Source organism: Pleurodeles waltl, chromosome 12, assembly GCF_031143425.1.
Source record: "Pleurodeles waltl isolate 20211129_DDA chromosome 12, aPleWal1.hap1.20221129, whole genome shotgun sequence".
Lineage (NCBI taxonomy): Eukaryota > Metazoa > Chordata > Amphibia > Caudata > Salamandridae > Pleurodeles > Pleurodeles waltl.
The window spans coordinates 105,898,281-105,908,586 of NC_090451.1; the positions used below are offsets into that span (position 1 = coordinate 105,898,281).

Consider the following 10,306-nt stretch of genomic DNA (forward strand, 5'->3'; position numbering starts at 1 on the left):
CCCATCATCATCTGTCTCAAAAAAATGTGCTAGTAAAGACAGAGAATAAGGTAGCTGTCTTTTACATTAACAAACAGTGAAGCATGCATTCAAAATCCCTCAATGCAATAGGAGAACAATTGGGTTATTGGGCAGAGATCAACCTGTTGCACACGTCGGCAGTACATATCAAGGGCACCGACAATGTGATGGCAGACAGCTGGAGGTTTCCAAATTTGCTGGAGTTGACGTTATCCAGGTCGTTGTTTTGAGAGATATGCCGAGAGTTTGTGAAACCCTTTCTGGATCTCTTTTCAAACAAGGACAATGCTCATCTTTGTCGATTCTGATCCAGGCTTCCGGAACAAGGAGCCTAGGCAGTGGACGTATTGGTGATAAAGTGGCTGAGAAGTCTCCTTTATACATTCCCCCACTTTTTATTGATCCAGATGGTTCTCTTCAAGTCTCAGCAGGGGCGAGTGAACTTTATTCTTCTGGGCCCTTATTGGCCAGAGATGTCATGGTTTCCTCTTCTGAACCCTGGCTCTTCTACCTCATTGGGTACTGCTCAAGTGTGTCTCTCTCAGAACGTCGTCCCTGACCTTCTTGCTCCAACTCACTCTATCGCTTTGGAGGTTGAGAAGTCTGGACTGCTAGCAAAGGGTCTTTCCTCTTCCTTAGTGGAGTTAATTCAGCACTCCAGCAGGCCTTCTACTTCGAAGTCTTACTCAAAGAACTGGAAGTCTTTTGAGACGTGATGTTCTGCTCATGATCTTTTGGCACCTACCTGTAGTTTGTCTGCTATTTTGCATTTTCTTCTGAATGGGTTTCACTTGAATCTCGTTCCACTCTGAAAGCTCATTGCTTTGCGATAAAGGTTTTTAGGGACTTTTCTGTACCTTCGAAGATGTTACAATCTTTGGTGTCTAGACTGTTCTGATCTTTTGTCAATTGTAAGACCAGTTGAAAAATCCCTTTTCTCCAACTCAGAATCTTCCTACTCTTTTATAGGCTTTGTAATTTTATCTCTTTGAGGATCTGGATACTGTAGACATAAAGATTGTTTCCTATAAAGTTATTTTCCTATTTCCTATCACCTTGCTGAGAACAATTGGGGAGCTGGGAGCCTTAAAATGCTGTCCTCTCTTCATTTGATACTTTGGAAGATGGGGTAACTTTAAGGCCTAGCCTTACCTTTGCTGCAAAGGTTAAGTCTATTTTTGATAGATCTTAGGAAATAATTCTTCCTTCTTTCATTCCCTCTCCTTCCTCTCCGGAGGAACATTTGCTTAGTACCCTTGATGTTTAAAGAGCTCTTTTCATTTATGTCACCAGCCCTCTGCAGTTCAGGAAAACCGACTCCTTGTTTGTGACTTTTGGACAGCCTGGAAAAGACAAGAAGGTGACTTTTATGACTCTGAGTAGGTGGATTAAGTTGTCAATTTTTCTGGCTTTGCAAGGCTTTTTAGAATATCTTCCAGTTCAGGGATGGTCTACGAGAGGAATGGCCACCTCCTGGGTTGAATTCCAGTGAGTAACAATCTAGGAAATTCCTAGGGTGGCTACTTGGTCCTCAGAGCATACATTTGTCAAGCATTATGGCTTAATAATTTTTCTGTTTTGCATTTGAGTACCAATGTTTTGAACTCTGCATTACCCTTAGTCCATCTTGTCTTTGTCACAAACATTACATCCTGCCCACCTTCACATCAGTCCTTTGGCAAGGGCTTGGCACCCAGGTTGGGTGCATGGGGCTAGCATTTAAGGATCTTCCTGTTCTTTCTTCCTGTTGGAAGGTGACATCACCTTACTTTGTAATGACTGTCACAAGGACGCAATGGACTAAGGCTAATGAAGATTACCAATAAGTAACCAACGCATCACCACTCTTTCTGAATGTGCGTGGCTCATTCCGCAGGACTTGTTCTTTGTATAATTCCTGGATTTTCAGAAGCCCTTTGATGGCAGCACCCCCACACTGAAAATTGTTTCAGCACCACTGTACAAGGGTCAGTTGTCATGCTCATCTGCGGCGTAAATTTGCATTGAAGTAGTCTAACTCCCCAGGCCTTGTCTTTTGCTCAATTTGCCTTTGTGAGTTTTCTCTCAATCACTGTCTACTTCCTTTGATCTTTCCTTCTTCTTTCACTTCACCTTCGCCTTCAGTGTATCTTTCGGCCCTCTTAAGAGACACACCCCCTTGTAGCCACTTCTATACTTCTGTCACCTAATTATTTTCCTATTCTTTGCCCTGTAACGTTGCTGATCCTAGCTATAGCATCACTATCCAGAATCTGTTCACCTGAGTTATGTTCCTCTTATCCCCACGCATCTAATAATCAGCTCTTGGTCTCCCTCCACCTCTCACGAGACATAGTCTGAGGCAGTGTTTCCATCTTGGAGAGACAATCCCTTGCACTTGTGTTGTTCTACTGGCACTGCCGGCTTGAGCTTTGGTCAGCAGTGGCAAAAGAAGGACTAATGGAAAGTGAACGTATACTGGAGCAACAGAGTGTATGGATTTATAAGAGCTTGATTAAATGATAAAAAAAGAGTTTAGTTGAGAGAAAAAATGCAACCTGGCCCATAAGGGGATCGAACCCGCGACCTTGGCGTTATTAGCACCACGCTCTAACCAACTGAGCTAACCGGCCATGAGTACTAAATATATCCTTTTTCTATGTAATGCAGATAGATAGAAGAGTTGGTCTCACGATCGCAATTCCTTCATACTTTTCTCCTTCCGCCCCCTGTCTGGATTACAATAACAAGAGCTGTGGAGTGCTGCACGCCAGCCTCAGTGCCTCTTCTTTCACTCAATCTCACTGTGCTGTGATATCTTTGTGAAATCGCTTGTTGCCGGAAAAAAAGGAAAGGATGGATAGTATTTTTATTCTTTTACAACAAAACCCAAAATGCATCGGCTTGCTTGCTCATTAAGTTTACAAGGCCAGCTGCTTTTGAGATATTATAATTATAGTGGTTATTCGGCGTTGGAGGTAAGAGTGTTTTTTTTAGGTCTGGCCGTTCCTTCTGCTTCAAATTACTTGAGCTCATATCAACAAAGTAACAACAAAACATAGCCAACGGCTCGTTGCTCAAGCCTTCGCTACTGCGCCTTCCCATGTCTCTCCTGCCGACCACAGTGCAGGAAATCTGAGTTTGCATTTGCGCGAAGAGACGTACAACACAAGAAGGCGCGCTTTTGTGCGCCGGGCACCACCCGGCCTGTGCATTCCTCACTGTCGTGAGATCAGTTTACTCAGCAGAGCATAACGCTGCAATTGGTTAGTAGGGCAGGCCTGACCAGAATAGTATATTTGGGGTCATGTATTTGATTGCATTTTTAAAACAGTAACAGAACTTAACTGCAATGTTTAAATAGGTCTAGACATATTTAAACAGTGTCAATTTAATAGAAGAATTGTGGACAATTCAGAGGGGAGGCACCAATGTTTTTTTTCCCATTGGGTGGATGCGGCATTAAAGAGTTTGAAGACCACTGATCTAAGTGGACACTAATACACCTGGATGCTCCTGAATTCCTCGCAACAGATGCCAGCAAACCTTGCTGGAGAGCTACTGTGTTGGACTGATCCTGTCGATTCAAGTGGTCTTTCCTAGAGAGTCGGAGGTCATGGAAATAGATGGAGTTGATGGTAATCTTCAGGGCTTTGAAGTTTTCCCATCATCATCTGTCACAAAAAAATGTGCTAGTAAAGACAGAGAATAAGGTAGCTGTCTTTTACATTAACCAACAGTGAAGCATGCATTCAAAATCCCTCAATGCAATAGCTGAACAATTGGGTTATTGGGCAGAGATCAACCTGTTGCACACGTCGGCAGTACACATCAAGGGCACCGACAATGTGATGGCAGACAGCTGGAGGTTTCCAAATTTGCTGGAGTTGACGTTATCCAGGTCGTTGTTTTGAGAGATATGCCGAGAGTTTGTGAAACCCTTTCTGGATCTCTTTTCAAACAAGGACAATGCTCATCTTTGTCGATTCTGATCCAGGCTTCCGGAACAAGGAGCCTAGGTAGTGGACGTATTGGTGATAAAGTGGCTGAGAAGTCTCCTTTATACATTCCCCCACTTTTTATTGATCCAGATGGTTCTCTTCAAGTCTCAGCAGGGGGAGGGAACTTTATTCTTGTGGGCCCTTATTGGCCAGAGATGTCATGGTTTCCTCTTCTGAACCCCTGGCTCTTCTACCTCCTTGGGTACTGCTCAAGTGTGTCTCTCTCAGAACGTCGTCCCTGACCTTCTTGCTCCAACTCACTCTATCGCTTTGGAGGTTGAGAAGTCTGGACTGCTAGCAAAGGGTCTTTCCTCTTCCTTAGTGGAGTTAATTCAGCACTCCAGCAGGCCTTCTACTTCGAAGTCTTACTCAAAGAACTGGAAGTCTTTTGAGACGTGATGTTCTGCTCATGATCTTTTGGCACCTACCTGTAGTTTGTCTGCTATTTTGCATTTTCTTCTGAATGGGTTTCACTTGAATCTCTTTCCAATCTGAAAGCTCATTGCTTTGCGATAAAGGTTTTTAGGGACTTTTCTGTACCTTCGTCGATGTTACAGTCTTTGGTGTCTAGACTGTTCAGATCTTTTGTCAATTGTAAGACCAGTTGAAAAATCCTTTTCTCCAACTCAGAATCTTCCTACTCTTTTATAGGCTTTGCAATTGTATCTCTTTGAGGATCTGGATACTGTAGACCTAAAGATTGTTTCCTATAAAGTTATTTTCCTATTTCCTATCACCTTGCTGAGAACAATTGGGGAGCTGGGAGCCTTAAAATGCTGTCCTCTCTTCATTTGATACTTTGGAAGATGGGGTAACTTTAAGGCCTAGCCTTACCTTTGCTGCAAATGTTAAGTCTATTTTTGATAGATCTTAGGAAATAATTCTTCCTTCTTTCATTCCCTCTCCTTCCTTTCCGGAGGAACATTTTCTGAATACACTTGATGTTTAAAGAGCTCTTTTCATTTATGTCACTAGGCCTCTGCAGTTCAGGAAAACCGACTCCTTGTTAGTGACTTTTGGACAGCCTGGAAAAGACAAGAAGGTGACTTTTATGACTCTGAGTAGGTGGATTAAGTTGTCAATTTTTCTGGCTTTGCAAGGCTTTTTAGAATATCTTCCAGTTCAGGGATGGTCTACGAGAGGAATGGCCACCTCCTGGGTTGAATTCCAGTGAGTAACAATCTAGGAAATTCCTAGGGTGGCTACTTGGTCCTCAGATCATACATTTGTCAAGCATTAGGGCTTAATAATTTTTCTGTTTTGCATTTGATTACCAATGTTTTGAACTCTGCATTACCCTTAGTCCATCTTGTCTTTGTCACAAACATTACATCCTGCCCACCTTCTCATCAGTCCTTTGGCAAGGGCTTGGCACCCAGGTTGGGTGCATGGGGCTAGCATTTAAGGAGCCTCCTGTTCTTTCTTCCTGTTGGAAGGTGACATCACCTTACTTTGTAATGACTGTCACAAGGACGCAATGGACTAAGGCTAATGAAGATTACCAATAAGTAACCAACGCATCACCATTCTTTCTGAATGTGCGTGGCTCATTCCGCAGGACTTGTTCTTTGTATGATTCCTGGATTTTCAGAAGCCCTTTGATGGCAGCACCCCCACACTGAAAATTGTTTCAGCACCACTGTACAAGGGTCAGTTGTCATGCTCATCTGCGACGTAAATTTGCATTGAAGTAGTCTAACTCCCCAGGCCTTGTCTTTTGCTCAATTTGCCTTTGTGAGTTTTCTCTCAATCACTGTCGACTTCCTTTGATCTTTCTTTCTTCTTTTACTTCACCTTCGCCTTCAGTGTATCTTTTGGCCCTCTTAAGAGACACACCCCCTTGTAGCCACTTCTATACTTCTGTCACCTAATTATTTTCCTATCCTTTCCCCTGTAACGTTGCCGATCCTAGCTATAGCATCACTATCCAGAATCTGTTCACCTGAGTTATGTTCCTCTTATCCCCACGCATCTAATAATCAGCTCTTGGTCTCCCTCCACCTCTCACGAGACATAGTCTGAGGCAGTGTCTCCATCTTGGAGAGACAATCCCTTGCACTTGTGTTGTTCTACTGGCGCTGCCTGCTTGAGCTTTGGTCAGCAGTGGCAAAAGAAGGACTAATGGAAAGTGAACGTATACTGGAGCAACAGAGTGTATGGATTTCTAAGAGCTTGATTAAATGAGAAAAAAAGAGTTTAGTTGAGAGAAAAAATGCAACCTGGCCTGTACGGGAATCGAACCCACGACCTTGGTGTTATTAGCACCACGCTCTAACCAACTGAGCTAACCGGCCATGCGTACTAAATATATCCTTTTTCTATGTAATGCAGATAGATAGAAGAGTTGGTCTCACGATCGCAATTCCTTCATACTTTTCTCCTTCCGCCCCCTGTCTGGATTACAATAACAAGAGCTGTGGAGTGCTGCACGCCAGCCTCAGTGCCTCTTCTTTCACTCAATCTCACTGTGTGCTGTGATATCTTTGTGAAATCGCTTGTTGCCGGAAAAAAAGGAAAGGATGGATAGTATTTTTATTCTTTTACAACAAAACCCAAAATGCATCGGCTTGCTTGCTCATTAAGTTTACAAGGCCAGCTGCTTTTGAGATATTATAATTATAGTGGTTATTCGGCGTTGGAGGTAAGAGTGTTTTTTTTAGGTCTGGCCGTTCCTTCTGCTTCAAATTACTTGAGCTCATATCAACAAAGTAACAACAAAACATAGCCAACGGCTCGTTGCTCAAGCCTTCGCTACTGCGCCTTCCCATGTCTCTCCTGCCGACCACAGTGCAGGAAATCTGAGTTTGCATTTGCGCGAAGAGACGTACAACACAAGAAGGCGCGCTTTTGTGCGCCGGGCACCACCCGGCCTGTGCATTCCTCACTGTCGTGAGATCAGTTTACTCAGCAGAGCATAACGCTGCAATTGGTTAGTAGGGCAGGCCTGACCAGAATAGTATATTTGGGGTCATGTATTTGATTGCATTTTTAAAACAGTAACAGAACTTAACTGCAATGTTTAAATAGGTCTAGACATATTTAAACAGTGTCAATTTAATAGAAGAATTGTGGACAATTCAGAGGGGAGGCACCAATGTTTTTTTTCCCATTGGGTGGATGCGGCATTAAAGAGTTTGAAGACCACTGATCTAAGTGGACACTAATACACCTGGATGCTCCTGAATTCCTCGCAACAGATGCCAGCAAACCTTGCTGTAGAGCTACTGTGTTGGACTGATCCTGTTGATTCAAGTGGTCTTTCCTAGAGAGTCGGAGGTCATGGAAATAGATGGAGTTGATGGTAATCTTCAGGGCTTTGAAGTTTTCCCATCATCATCTGTCACAAAAAAATGTGCTAGTAAAGACAGAGAATAAGGTAGCTGTCTTTTACATTAACCAACAGTGAAGCATGCATTCAAAATCCCTCAATGCAATAGCTGAACAATTGGGTTATTGGGCAGAGATCAACCTGTTGCACACGTCGGCAGTACACATCAAGGGCACCGACAATGTGATGGCAGACAGCTGGAGGTTTCCAAATTTGCTGGAGTTGACGTTATCCAGGTCGTTGTTTTGAGAGATATGCCGAGAGTTTGTGAAACCCTTTCTGGATCTCTTTTCAAACAAGGACAATGCTCATCTTTGTCGATTCTGATCCAGGCTTCCGGAACAAGGAGCCTAGGTAGTGGACGTATTGGTGATAAAGTGGCTGAGAAGTCTCCTTTATACATTCCCCCACTTTTTATTGATCCAGATGGTTCTCTTCAAGTCTCAGCAGGGGTGAGGGAACTTTATTCTTCTGGGCCCTTATTGGCCAGAGATGTCATGGTTTCCTCTTCTGAACCCCTGGCTCTTCTACCTCCTTGGGTACTGCTCAAGTGTGTCTCTCTCAGAACGTCGTCCCTGACCTTCTTGCTCCAACTCACTCTATCGCTTTGGAGGTTGAGAAGTCTGGACTGCTAGCAAAGGGTCTTTCCTCTTCCTTAGTGGAGTTAATTCAGCACTCCAGCAGGCCTTCTACTTCGAAGTCTTACTCAAAGAACTGGAAGTCTTTTGAGACGTGATGTTCTGCTCATGATCTTTTGGCACCTACCTGTAGTTTGTCTGCTATTTTGCATTTTCTTCTGAATGGGTTTCACTTGAATCTCTTTCCACTCTGAAAGCTCATTGCTTTGCGATAAAGGTTTTTAGGGACTTTTCTGTACCTTCGAAGATGTTACAATCTTTTGTGTCTAGACTGTTCTAATCTTTTGTCAATTGTAAGACCAGTTGAAAAATCCCTTTTCTCCAACTCAGAATCTTCCTACTCATTTATAGGCTTTACAATTTTATCTCTCTGAGGATCTGGATACTGTAGACATAAAGATTGTTTCCTATAAAGTTATTTTCCTATTTCCTATCACCTTGCTGAGAACAATTGGGGAGCTGGGAGCCTTAAAATGCTGTCCTCTCTTCATTTGATACTTTGGAAGATGGGGTAACTTTAAGGCCTAGCCTTACCTTTGCTGCAAAGGTTAAGTCTATTTTTGATAGATCTTATCAAATAATTCTTCCTTCTTTCATTCCCTCTCCTTCCTCTCCGGAGGAACATTTTCTGAATACACTTGATGTTTAAAGAGCTCTTTTCATTTATGTCACCAGGCCTCTGCAGTTCAGGAAAACCGACTCCTTGTTTGTGACTTTTGGACAGCCTGGAAAAGACAAGAAGGTGACTTTTATGACTCTGAGTAGGTGGATTAAGTTGTCAATTTTTCTGGCTTTGCAAGGCTTTTTAGAATATCTTCCAGTTCAGGGTTGGTCTACGAGAGGAATGGCCACCTCCTGGGTTGAATTCCAGTGAGTAACAATCTAGGAAATTCCTAGGGTGGCTACTTTGTCCTCAGATCATTCATTTGTGAACCATTAGGGCTTAATAATTTTTCTGTTTTGCATTAGAGTACCAATGTTTTGAACTCTGCATTACCCTTAGTCCATCTTGTCTTTGTCACAAACATTACATCCTGCCCACCTTCCCATCAGTCCTTTGGCAAGGGCTTGGCACCCAGGTTGGGTGCATGGGGCTAGCATTTAAGGATCCTCCTGTTCTTTCTTCCTGTTGGAAGGTGACATCACCTTACTTTGTAATGACTGTCACAAGGACGCAATGGACTAAGGCTAATGAAGATTACCAATAAGTAACCAACGCATCACCACTCTTTCTGAATGTGCGTGGCTCATTCCGCAGGACTTGTTCTTTGTATAATTCCTGGATTTTCAGAAGCCCTTTGATGGCAGCACCCCCACACTGAAAATTGTTTCAGCACCACTGTACAAGGGTCAGTTGTCATGCTCATATGCGGCGTAAATTTGCATTGAAGTAGTCTAACTCCCCAGGCCTTGTCTTTTGCTCAATTTGCCTTTGTGAGTTTTCTCTCAATCACTGTCGACTTCCTTTGAACTTTCTTTCTTCTTTTACTTCACCTTCGCCTTCAGTGTATCTTTCGGCCCTCTTAAGAGACACACCCCCTTGTAGCCACTTCTATACTTCTGTCACCTAATTATTTTCCTATCCTTTCCCCTGTAACGTTGCTGATCCTAGCTATAGCATCACTATCCAGAATCTGTTCACCTGAGTTATGTTCCTCTTATCCCCACGCATCTAATAATCAGCTCTTGGTCTCCCTCCACCTCTCACGAGACATAGTCTGAGGCAGTGTCTCCATCTTGGAGAGACAATCCCTTGTACTTGTGTTGTTCTACTGGCGCTGCCGGCTTGAGCTTTGGTCAGTAGTGGCAAAAGAAGGACTAATGGAAAGTGAACGTATACTGGAGCAACAGAGTGTATGGATTTATAAGAGCTTGATTAAATGAGAAAAAAAGAGTTTAGTTGAGGGAAAAAATGCAACCTGGCCTGTACGGGGATCGAACCCGCTACCTTGGCGTTATTAGCACCACACTCTAACCAACTGAGCTAACCAGCCATGAGTACTACAGATATCCTTTTTCCATGAAATGCAGATAGATAGAAGAGTTGGTCTTACTATCGCAATTCCTTCATACTTTTCTCCTTCCGCCCCCTGTCTGGATTACAATAACAAGAGCTGTGGAGTGCTGCACGCCAGCCTCAGTGCCTCTTCTTTCACTCAATCAAACTGTGTGCTGTGATATCTTTGTAACATCGCTTGTTGCCGGAAAAAAAGGAAAGGAGGGATAGTATTTTTATTCTTTTACAACAAAACCCAAAATGCATCCTCTTGCTTGCTCATTAAGTTTACAAGGCCAGCTGCTTTTGAGATATTATAATTACAGTGGTTATTCGGCGTTGG

At 43.2% G+C, this 10,306-nt stretch overlaps 3 non-coding genes across 3 annotated transcripts; all 3 read right to left on the minus strand.

Moving 5' to 3' along the window:
- Positions 1 to 2,559: 2,559 nt before the first annotated feature.
- On the minus strand, positions 2,560 to 2,633 carry TRNAI-AAU (transfer RNA isoleucine (anticodon AAU)). The gene has a single exon. It is a non-coding gene; the product is annotated as a tRNA-Ile (tRNA).
- A 3,588-nt stretch (positions 2,634 to 6,221) lies between these two features.
- TRNAI-AAU (transfer RNA isoleucine (anticodon AAU)) lies at positions 6,222 to 6,295 on the minus strand. Its single transcript has one exon. It is a non-coding gene; the product is annotated as a tRNA-Ile (tRNA).
- Positions 6,296 to 9,887: 3,592 nt separating this feature from the next.
- TRNAI-AAU (transfer RNA isoleucine (anticodon AAU)) lies at positions 9,888 to 9,961 on the minus strand. Its single transcript has one exon. It is a non-coding gene; the product is annotated as a tRNA-Ile (tRNA).
- Positions 9,962 to 10,306: the final 345 nt, after the last annotated feature.